A 9608-nucleotide genomic window follows, 5' to 3' on the forward strand; every position below is an offset into this window, starting at 1 on the left:
GATAAAAAGAGACACCTATGATCTTTACCTTTTTGGCTTGCACAACAGTACCTTATGGCATGTTGGAGACCCTTCAGTGTCACCAGCAGTCACTGGAAAAGACTTCTGCTTCCCCTGACACTTGTGGTTCTTGCTCTCTGCCTGTTCGCTGCAGGGGGAACAAAAGGAACATGTCTGCAAACTTTAGGCACTGTGGAGGATGTGCTGGGTACATAGGGCACTTGTTAATATGTCAAATGGCTGTGCTTCACAGATTCTTTAGAGGCTTGGGTAAGGAATGCTCTGTTAACCTTAAATCATGCTTAAGACGGGTTGAAAAATGTGCAAAACATGTCTTGTGACGTCCAGAACAAATAATACAGTTAAAAACATTTACAGAATACAACATAACTATTTGTATTGGGTTTGCATGGCAAGACTGGGGGGGTGGGGAGTGGGTGTAGAGGGTGTGTGCTACAGGGGTGGTTTCTGTGAGAAGCTGCTGGAAGATTCCACTACGTCCAATAGAGCCAATCCCAACCAGCTCCAAGACGGACCCACTGCTGGCCAAGGCCAAGCCCATCAGTGATGGTGGTAGAGTCTCTTTGATCACATATTTAAGGAGGGGGAAAAGTTACTGTGCAACAGCAATTGCAGCAAAAGAGAGGAGTAAGAATATGTGAGAGCAACAACCCTGCAAACACCAGGTCAGTGCAGAAGGAGGCAGGAGGAGCTCCAGGAGCTGGAGCAGAGATTCCCTGGCAGCCCCTGGTGAAGCCCCTGGTGAGGCAGGCTGTGCCCCTCAGCCCAGGGAGGTCCATGGTGGAGCAGGTATCACCTGCAGCCCGTGGAGGAGCCCACGCTGGAGCAGGTGGATGCCTAAAGGAGGCTGTGACCTCTGGGAAGCCCGTGCTGGAGCAGGTTTGCTGGCAGGACCTGTGACCCTGCAGGGGATCCATGCTGGAGCAGCCAGTTCCTGAAAGACTGCAGCCTGTGGAAGGGACCCACGCTGGAAGAGTTCATGAACTTCAGCCCATGGGAAGGATTCACATTGGAGAAATTAATGAAGAACTGTCTCCCATGGGAGGGACCCCACACTGAAGCAGGGGGAAGAGTGTGAGGAGGAAGGAGCAGCAGAGACACTGTGTGATGAACTGACTGTAACCCCCATTCCTCCTTCCCCTGCACCACCTGGGGGGAGGAGGCAGGAAAATTGAGAGTGAAGTTGAGCCTGGGAAGAAGGGAGGGGTGAGGGGAAGGTGTTCCTAAGTTTTGATTTTTAGTTCCCATTATACTACTTTGATTTGAATAGTAATAAATTAAACTCATTTCCCTAAGCTGAGTCTGTTTCGCCCATGACAGTAACTGCTGAGTGATCTCCCTGTCCTTATCTCAATCCACAAGCCTTCCATTGTATTTTCTCTCCCTGACCAGTTGAGGAGGGAAGTGACAGAGTGGCTTTGGTGGGCACCTGGTGTTCAGCCAGGGTCAGCCCACAGCACTACCTTTACTTTACATACAATTAATTTACCTTTACACTAGTAACCTATTTTTCTCCTAACAAGATGCTAATGAGGCTTTCAGGTTTCGTGCATTTCTTTCCCCGATTTTGGAGGTATCTTAAGTCTTACAGCTATTTTCTTATTTGATGGAATCTGTCTCTTTTGACCAACGTAATTCTATTCTCTCCTTCAATGTGAAAAAATGTTGCTACATTTACATTAGAATAAAGGGGTGGGATTTTTTTTCCTTTTCACAATTACATAACTGTTTCTCTTACACCTAGTAAAGAATTTAGAAAAATGAGGTGTAATGAGGAATGTATTTTTCATGAATGAACCGTATACTTTTCATTAGTTTTTGCATTAGAAACATACATGATACAAATATATAAAGAAGCTAGTGTTGTGTAGGTTATTGCTTTCTCCAGCTTAAAACCAGATATTGGCAGTTATTAACAATTTCAGGGTGATTATGTGTCTTGGGTGATTGATCTTCAGGCTTTTCCTTTTACCATAACAGTACGGCTATGAGAAGCTTTTGGATGCTGTAGTTGGAGCTGAAGTTACCATGCAAGCAATTATTTCGGTAAAGCTTCTCAGTTAGCTTAAGATGCAAAATAAAGCAGATCTCTCATTGTTTGGCTGTTGATGTTTCTGAAGAAGCATTTGTATCCAAAACTTCCATAGATGAAGACAGCATTCAACACTGGGAATCCTTGCTGACTTACTGGGAAAGGGATTTATATTTCAAAAAGCCAAGCAGAGTTTCTATCACCTTCAGTCTTCCAGGTGAGCTGCTGGAGGAGCATCTGGCAAGTTTCTGCTAGATTCTTAAGATGTCACAAGGTTGAAGGTCTGGCAGTGGCATTCCTGCCGAGTTTCATACTAACAGAAATTTGGACAAGCATTGAAAAGAACTTTTATGATGTACTTGACATTCAACATCAAAACATTTCCAACATCACCTTAAACAAGCTTTTTATACCATTTATTCTGAAACAGGAAAAAGACTGTCTTCTGTCTAGGGAAATACTACTGGTATTTGTGTGACTGTTATAAAAAGTGAATATATAGGACCTAATTTAAAAATTCCCCCCAAGTGATAACTGTTTTGCTTTGATTCTCGAAAAATACTCTACAACACAGTTTTGTTGACAAGTCATAGGTAAGTACAGAAAAATGGCAGCCCTTCAAAACCATTTGTTGAAAATCTATCCAGCTTTGGGCCTCTCTCAGTTTAAGATTCTGATTACACAGACTGGCACTACTGTATTTCTTTAGAATATAGTTAGATATAAGATGATAATGTATTTTTCACACTTGTGAAAACCTTACTGGCAATAGAGTTAGTAAGGTGTTTACTAAAAATGCTTTTTAAATGTTTTTTAAATTTTACTTGAAAAATACTCCAAAAACATACTGCAGGAGATGATACTTCCAGACCTGACCTAATTTGCAACAAATCAATAACAAATTTTTGCACTGAATCCTAATTCCGTTCAGTATTCTAAAAGATTAATTTTGACACATCAAAATGTAAGAGTCAAGCTGGAAAATCAAATACTGCAGACCATGCCTATTAAGAAGCTCAAAGAGAGTTAAAGACCAGTTATAGCAAGACCTATAGGCAAAGAGCAAGGTAGCTATAACATCTGGCAATATGAGAAACATTTGGCACATTATTATGTCATAGTCTTTACCTACACAAACCCAGTTCAAAGGAGTACATTGCAAAAGAATGCTTTGTAGTTTCCTGTAAGGCCTGGTTGATCTTGCATAAAACAACAATGCATGGAAACTAAACTAGGTCCCATGATTTACAATGTTTTTTCTATGTTATTTATTACAATGAATAGCTTTAGATATATAGCGTATATATTTTATATTCATCTCTGGATTTTTTTGAGTTAGCACATTATTTCTTAAATTCCATTCCCTTTCTTTCCTTTTGTTTATTGGGTGCAATAAATTCTTACTGTTTCCTTTTCTTCATTTTACAAGGTAAAAACTGTACTTTATGCCTCATCTTATGGGTATAAAAATGGAAGTTGATGGAGTACACTGTTATGATTTATACATCTTCACCCAGAACTGTCTGTATTTAATCCCATAGTGAGGCTATAATGTCTCTATAACATTTATTTCTGGATAAAATTATTTGATACAAGAAATATATAAACATGGGGAGGGGGGAATAATACAAGAGAGAAAACAAAGGCTAGAAACAGATCAGTTATCAATGTGCAACAGCCAACCTATCTGAAATCAGACTTTAGACTTGAATATACATTGCACACTGGTTTTGTCTTGGTGCTGTTCCTCTCTGGAGCCTTAGTCTGAGGGAACAAAGATGACCTGTAACAGATTACCACCTACATACAAACCTTTCTTTCTTAAGCTTTCAAATACTGGACTGTCAGAGGGGGAAATCTCAAAGCCTATTAATTTTCTAGCTAGTAATGGGGTAGGAAGGCACCAAGAGACTTCAATTCAAGTATGAAACTGCTAAGCTGTTAATCAGAGCACTCAATATATATATTACACTATCTCTGTACACAGTTGCTGATCCAAGACAGTTTAGCTTCAGTAAAATGACTTTACATCTCCATTGAAGATGAGCCCTCAAAAAATACTAATAAACTTGTCTCAGCAGCAGGAATACACAGAACCATAATAATAATTAATACAATTACCCTGGGAATCAGAAGTTACATAAAATCCCTCCAGTTAGATCAGGAGGAGCAAAAAATTTAGGTTTCATATGGATCGCCATCAGTATGTGCAAACAATTAAATGATGTGATTATCTGCAACAAGAAAGTGAATGCAATTCCCAGGAAGTTCTCATGAGAGAAAAGAAGATATAAAATGAAATATCAAGAAGACACAGAGAAGGTGGAATAAATATAATACTGTTCACGCACTTCTAAGACTCAAGTAACATACTATACAAATGAAAATCCATAAGTCATTTCTTCTTTAATTTTAATTGTTTCAGCTTTATATTGTCCTCTGTAAAACGTAAGTTCATTCACCTGTACCTTCTACTTCAAAAATATGAATAAAGAGAGATCAGTCTCTCTTACTGGCATTAGCCTATATGCATTCAATGAGTACCGTGTAATGAATCCCTTAGAATCGTGTCAGCTGGAAGGAACCACTGGCCCCCTACTCAGTGTAGGTCCATTTAGATTGAGCTGTTGAAGGCAGCATGAAACCAGTCAGGTTTCATGTATCTCCATGGATGGAGATTCCACAACCTATCCAGGCGACCTGTTCCAGTGTTTGACCACGCTCAGGGCAAAAGGTTTTCCCCTTGCACTGGGATGGAGTTTCCCATGTTCTAATTTCTGATCACAGCCTCTTGACCTTCCACTGTGCTCCTCTGAGAAGAGTCTAGCTCTGTCTTCTCTACATCCCCCTGTTAGGCAGTCACATGCAGCAGTACGATTGTTCCCATTGCATTAGCCGTAGTACGAAACAAACAGCACTCTCAGACTCTTCTTGTACATCATGTGCTCCAGCCCCCTAAGCATCTCCACTTGCTCCACTACAACAATGTCTTTTCTGTACTGAGGAGCCCAAACTGGGCACAGCACTAGAGACATGGTCTCACAAGTGCCAGATAAGAGGGAAAGAACCCTCTACCTGCTTGCTATCCTCCTCCTAATGTAGCCCACAATGCAGCTGGCCTTCTTTGCCAGAAGGGCACACTGATGACTTGTGCAAATCATTGTCCATGAGGACCTTGGGTCCTTTTCTACAAAGCTGCTTCCAAGCCACCCAGTGCGGCCCTGTGCTGTTGTGTAGGTTTATTCCACCCCAGATGTAGGACTTTGCATTTGCCTTTGGTGAATTTCATGAAGTTCCTGACAGCCCATTTCTGGAGCCTGACAAAGTCCCTCAAACAGCAGCCCTGCCCTCCAGTGACCACATTTCCCAATTCACATAATCTGCAAACTTGCAAAGGATGCTGTCTATCCAGTCATCCAAGTTGTTACTGAAAACAAGCATGGCTGGCATCCATCCCTGAGGCACCCATAACCAGCTGCCGGGTGAGTTTTGTACATTGACCACCACACTTAGAGCTCAGTGGTTGAGATAATTTTCCTTACTATTTTTGCAGTCCATAGCTCACCGGTTTAACTGTTAGAACACTAAGTAGACTGTTAAAGCCCTTGTTAAATTCAAGGTATACAATATCCACAGCTCTTCCCTATCTGCTCAGCTGGTTATTTCATCACAGAATGGAAGGCAGTTCCTCCCAGACCACATGGCACAGAGAATATATAGGTAATCTAAAGAAAGCTTATTACAGACAAGTGGCTAGAGTACACAGGAACCAGTTGCTCACCAACTGGTGCAAACTAAAAAAAAAAAAAAAAAAAAAATAAAAGCATCCAGAAATCTGGGAACCATAACCAGTTCCCTGTTGGCCTTGCATTTTGTTCTGAAAGGGTTCTGCTCCCTGCGAGCATGATGCCCTCTGAAATGCAGAAAAAGGAGTCAAGATTTTCATTTGCTTTGTCAGTGTAGCAACTTCTCATGCAAATTCAACAACACTGAAAGCTCAGAGCTTCTAGATTTAGGGTATACATCCTCAACACTAATTGCCCGAAATGAACAGATTTCTTCACTGAAATACATATAGCTTGTTGAAATTTTCGCCACATTGAGCTGCATATCGATTTTTCTTTTCAGTGTCCTGTGAAAAAGGTGCCAAGCCCAAAATGTTCCTCTGTCGTCATGTGATTCATGGTAGCACAGACTTACATTCACAGCTCCTGACAGTCTCCTGAGTTTTGCTTTCAGTTGCACTGCTCCAGAGTGAGGCTATCAAAAAAAGAGAGGATCGCTGCCCTAGGATTTCTCTGTACTTGCCACTGAAAGTATACTAATGCTAACTACTCATGATGATTTTTAAAACAGAAAAATTGGTGAGGTGATAGTAGAGACAAATGGATTTTGAAACTCATCCATACGCACTTCATGTAATGCTAAGTTTTGTATAACGCTATGCAAGGATGTACCATATGTCAAATTGCAGAACAGGCTCTGACACTACCAGTTTCATACAATTGAATAACAAGCATTTAAACTTCAATCATTTCAAGTGATCCAACAAGATGCTGGAATATCAGACTGTTTCCTCTGTTTTCCACAGCCAGCCATCTTAAGATGAGAGTTGCCTTAATACTCTAGATTTATCTGCTGATAATTTTTCCTTAACAGCAGTGTTAGCAGTAGTCCCACTGTTGTGCTGAATGAGCAGTTTTCTTCTTTGCCTTACTTTTCAGGAGTTCATATATTTTTCTAAGAGCATGTCATTCCTAAAGCTGTTTAGTGTATTTCAAAAGGGTAAAAGGGAAGTAAGAAGAGGAAAAACCCACCCCACCTCTTAATAGTTCAGACCTTTCTGGAATTGATAATTTCACAAAACCCAAAGAAAACTGAATTTATACATAACAGGGAAACTTACTTATTTCCATCTAATGGCAAAATGTTAAAGAAAACCCTTTCTAATACTTGCAGTTATGGTCCATAAGGACCATGAATCATTCAAACCATTTCATCTCGGGAATGTAGTATTGAGGAAATGCTCCTATTAATCTACACAGTTTTTAACTAAGAGATGAATGTGGTATTTAGGATATGTTCCTAATTCATCTAGACAGTTCTAGATCACAATCATCTCGTGAAGCTCTGATGCCTATCAATTACTACTTAGAATGACAGGAGAAAGGGCATTAGATTTTATTAGTATTTATTCTTTTTTTATAAAGAAAGTAAGAAAGGGGGAGAAATTTCAGCATAGTTTTGTACACGGGGAATTTAAAAGAAAAAAAAAAAGAATAAAGAGGTTTACATGTTTGAGAATAAAAGTTGCCAGTAAAAATGCCAGCAGTATGTAAAACAGGGACAAGTCATGGTTGTTGTGGGAAACCATAAATTTGAAATCCTTCATTCTGTGTGTTCCAAAGCAGATGTTCAGCTGCTATAAATCAGCAAAGCTCCCTGACCCTTAATTTCTTAACCACAGGATTGTGCCAAGGATTTTGTTACACTGAGTTTAGTTAAAAGAAGTAGCGCTGTTCTAGCCATTCTAAGAGCAGCTGCACCCTCTAGCGGGCAAAGAATTTTTATTCAAATACGGTAAACCAGTTAATGTCCGTGATCTGAAGCAACCACTGGTTGCATTCTTCAAAACATTTAGCTTTAGTGCGTGACTTGCACATTTACGGTCTATACAATAAGCTATACATAAGCCATAATGATGTATAAAATCCTGTGGTTTATTTTGGTGTGATGATAACATTCTGTACAGGTGAAGTAGGAATTCATCTTCTGATGAAAGAAAAGACCCATCTCAAACCAGTTCTGAAGTTACAGCAACTTGCTCACAACCTCCCTTTCCCTAAGGTTTCTCATCTGATGGGTGCTTTTCTCAGTACTGCCCAGCATCTCCTCTGAACAAATAATCATTCCCAACATGGTGGCTCCCTGTGAACCTCTTGCCCTTGCGTTTTTCCTTGTATATTCTTAAAATGTCACGATTATGTGATAATTTTGCAGATGCATTGCAGGCACAGATATGTTACAGGCCCAAGGAACTCCCAGACTCTTGCGGAAATGACATCAATATGAAAGTAGATGGGACTTTAGCCACCTCTGTGAAAAGAGATGAAATACGGATTTTCATAACAGATCTGAAGGACAAAATGTCATACAGGAAGAAACAGAAGGTTCCAAGAATAAAAAAGCAATAACATTTATATTAATACTTAAGGAGACAAAATAATGGTTAAGGATAGAAAATTAAACAAAAGACAAGTGTCATTAAACATAAGTATGGTAGATGAAAAGGAGATGAGAACATAAAGAGAGGCAAACCACTGTGTCAGGCTTTTAGAAAAGAAGAATTTGAAACAGAAAACCTAAGAAAGTAAGAAAAGGAATTTAGAGAGCAAGACACTTAAATGGGCAAATGGTTTTAAGAGAATGAGGCTCCTGTCCCTTTAGTACAGACCACTTGCTGAGTATCCTCATTTTTTCCTATCAGCAATCTAAGCACTTCTTCATTCTGCATTCTTCCAACACATCACCTGCTTCAAAACAAAACGTCCCAGTAAAACTAACTTTTTGCCCAATCTCTCCAAGACAAAAAGTAAAACTAATCTAAATACCAAAATATTAATTAATATTTTATTATATTGATATATTAATATATTACAATTCAGCTTATTGAAAACAACTAATTCAGTCTTTTGTTTCAAATAACTTTTCAGTTTGAAATGTAGTTCACATTACTGAAATTGATGACTGCATATGCCTTTAAAAAATGTAACTGCATTACTAGCTCTTTTTATCTTTTCTTCTGTGCATTGTCACTGCAAGGTAAACTGCAATTAAGCAGAGGGCAGTGACCGCACAGCCCATTCATGTCGCACTAAGCTTGTCTGAGCCACTCATAACTAATAATGCCAGAGATACGATATTAGCATCACTGTGTTGTTACTTGACATTCTTAATTTAATTATATCCCTAAATAGTCTTAATAATTACAGACTTTTTTGTGCCAATTACAATGGCAATTTTTTCCTTTTTCTCCCCCCAAAATTGCAGTCCATAATCCAAAGCCATTTACAGTGAGCCATACACTGAGTGACCATACAAGGATAATGGATGTGTAAATTTTACCTGTAAGATCATTTTATCTGAAAATAACAGAAAATCTCAGCATGCTTAGGGAGAGACAAAAAGACTCTTTAAGCAATGGGAAAATGCCATGATAATTTGCAAAAAGTGAATAGATGACCATTTCTAAAATAGCCCATTTTCTATAATACTTTTTTCCATGCTTACAAGTCTTAAATGAAATGCAACAGTGAGTAGAATCATTATGTTCTGATGTAGTTTGTACCATGATTATAGGGGTATTCACTCATCTGTGTTTCTGCAAATGATGGAGTTATAGCTCCAGCAGTTTTTAACAGCTTACCTAAAACTAAACAATTGTCTATAGCATTAAGATAATACATACAGCATAGACACAAGAAAGAAGTCACTTTTAACTTGCTGTATTACCTATCACAGAAAGGTATAATTCTCCGGGAATTCCTTCCCATTC

General features: G+C 39.1%; 1 protein-coding gene across 5 annotated transcripts in view; it reads right to left on the reverse strand.

The window, feature by feature from the left end:
• The window catches only part of PTER (phosphotriesterase related), a 174023-nt gene extending 168212 nt beyond the window's left edge, over positions 1 to 5811 (reverse strand). For all 5 annotated transcript variants that reach the window (XM_080386396.1, XM_080386395.1, XM_080386388.1 and 2 more), the window contains exon 1: positions 29 to 5811. The gene's annotated coding sequence lies outside the window, so the exon portion shown is untranslated. The remainder of the gene's footprint in view (positions 1 to 28) is intronic.
• Between the last annotated feature and the right edge of the window lie 3797 nt (positions 5812 to 9608).

This window comes from Falco punctatus (genome assembly GCF_963210335.1).
Source record: "Falco punctatus genome assembly, chromosome: 4".
Taxonomy (NCBI): domain Eukaryota; kingdom Metazoa; phylum Chordata; class Aves; order Falconiformes; family Falconidae; genus Falco; species Falco punctatus.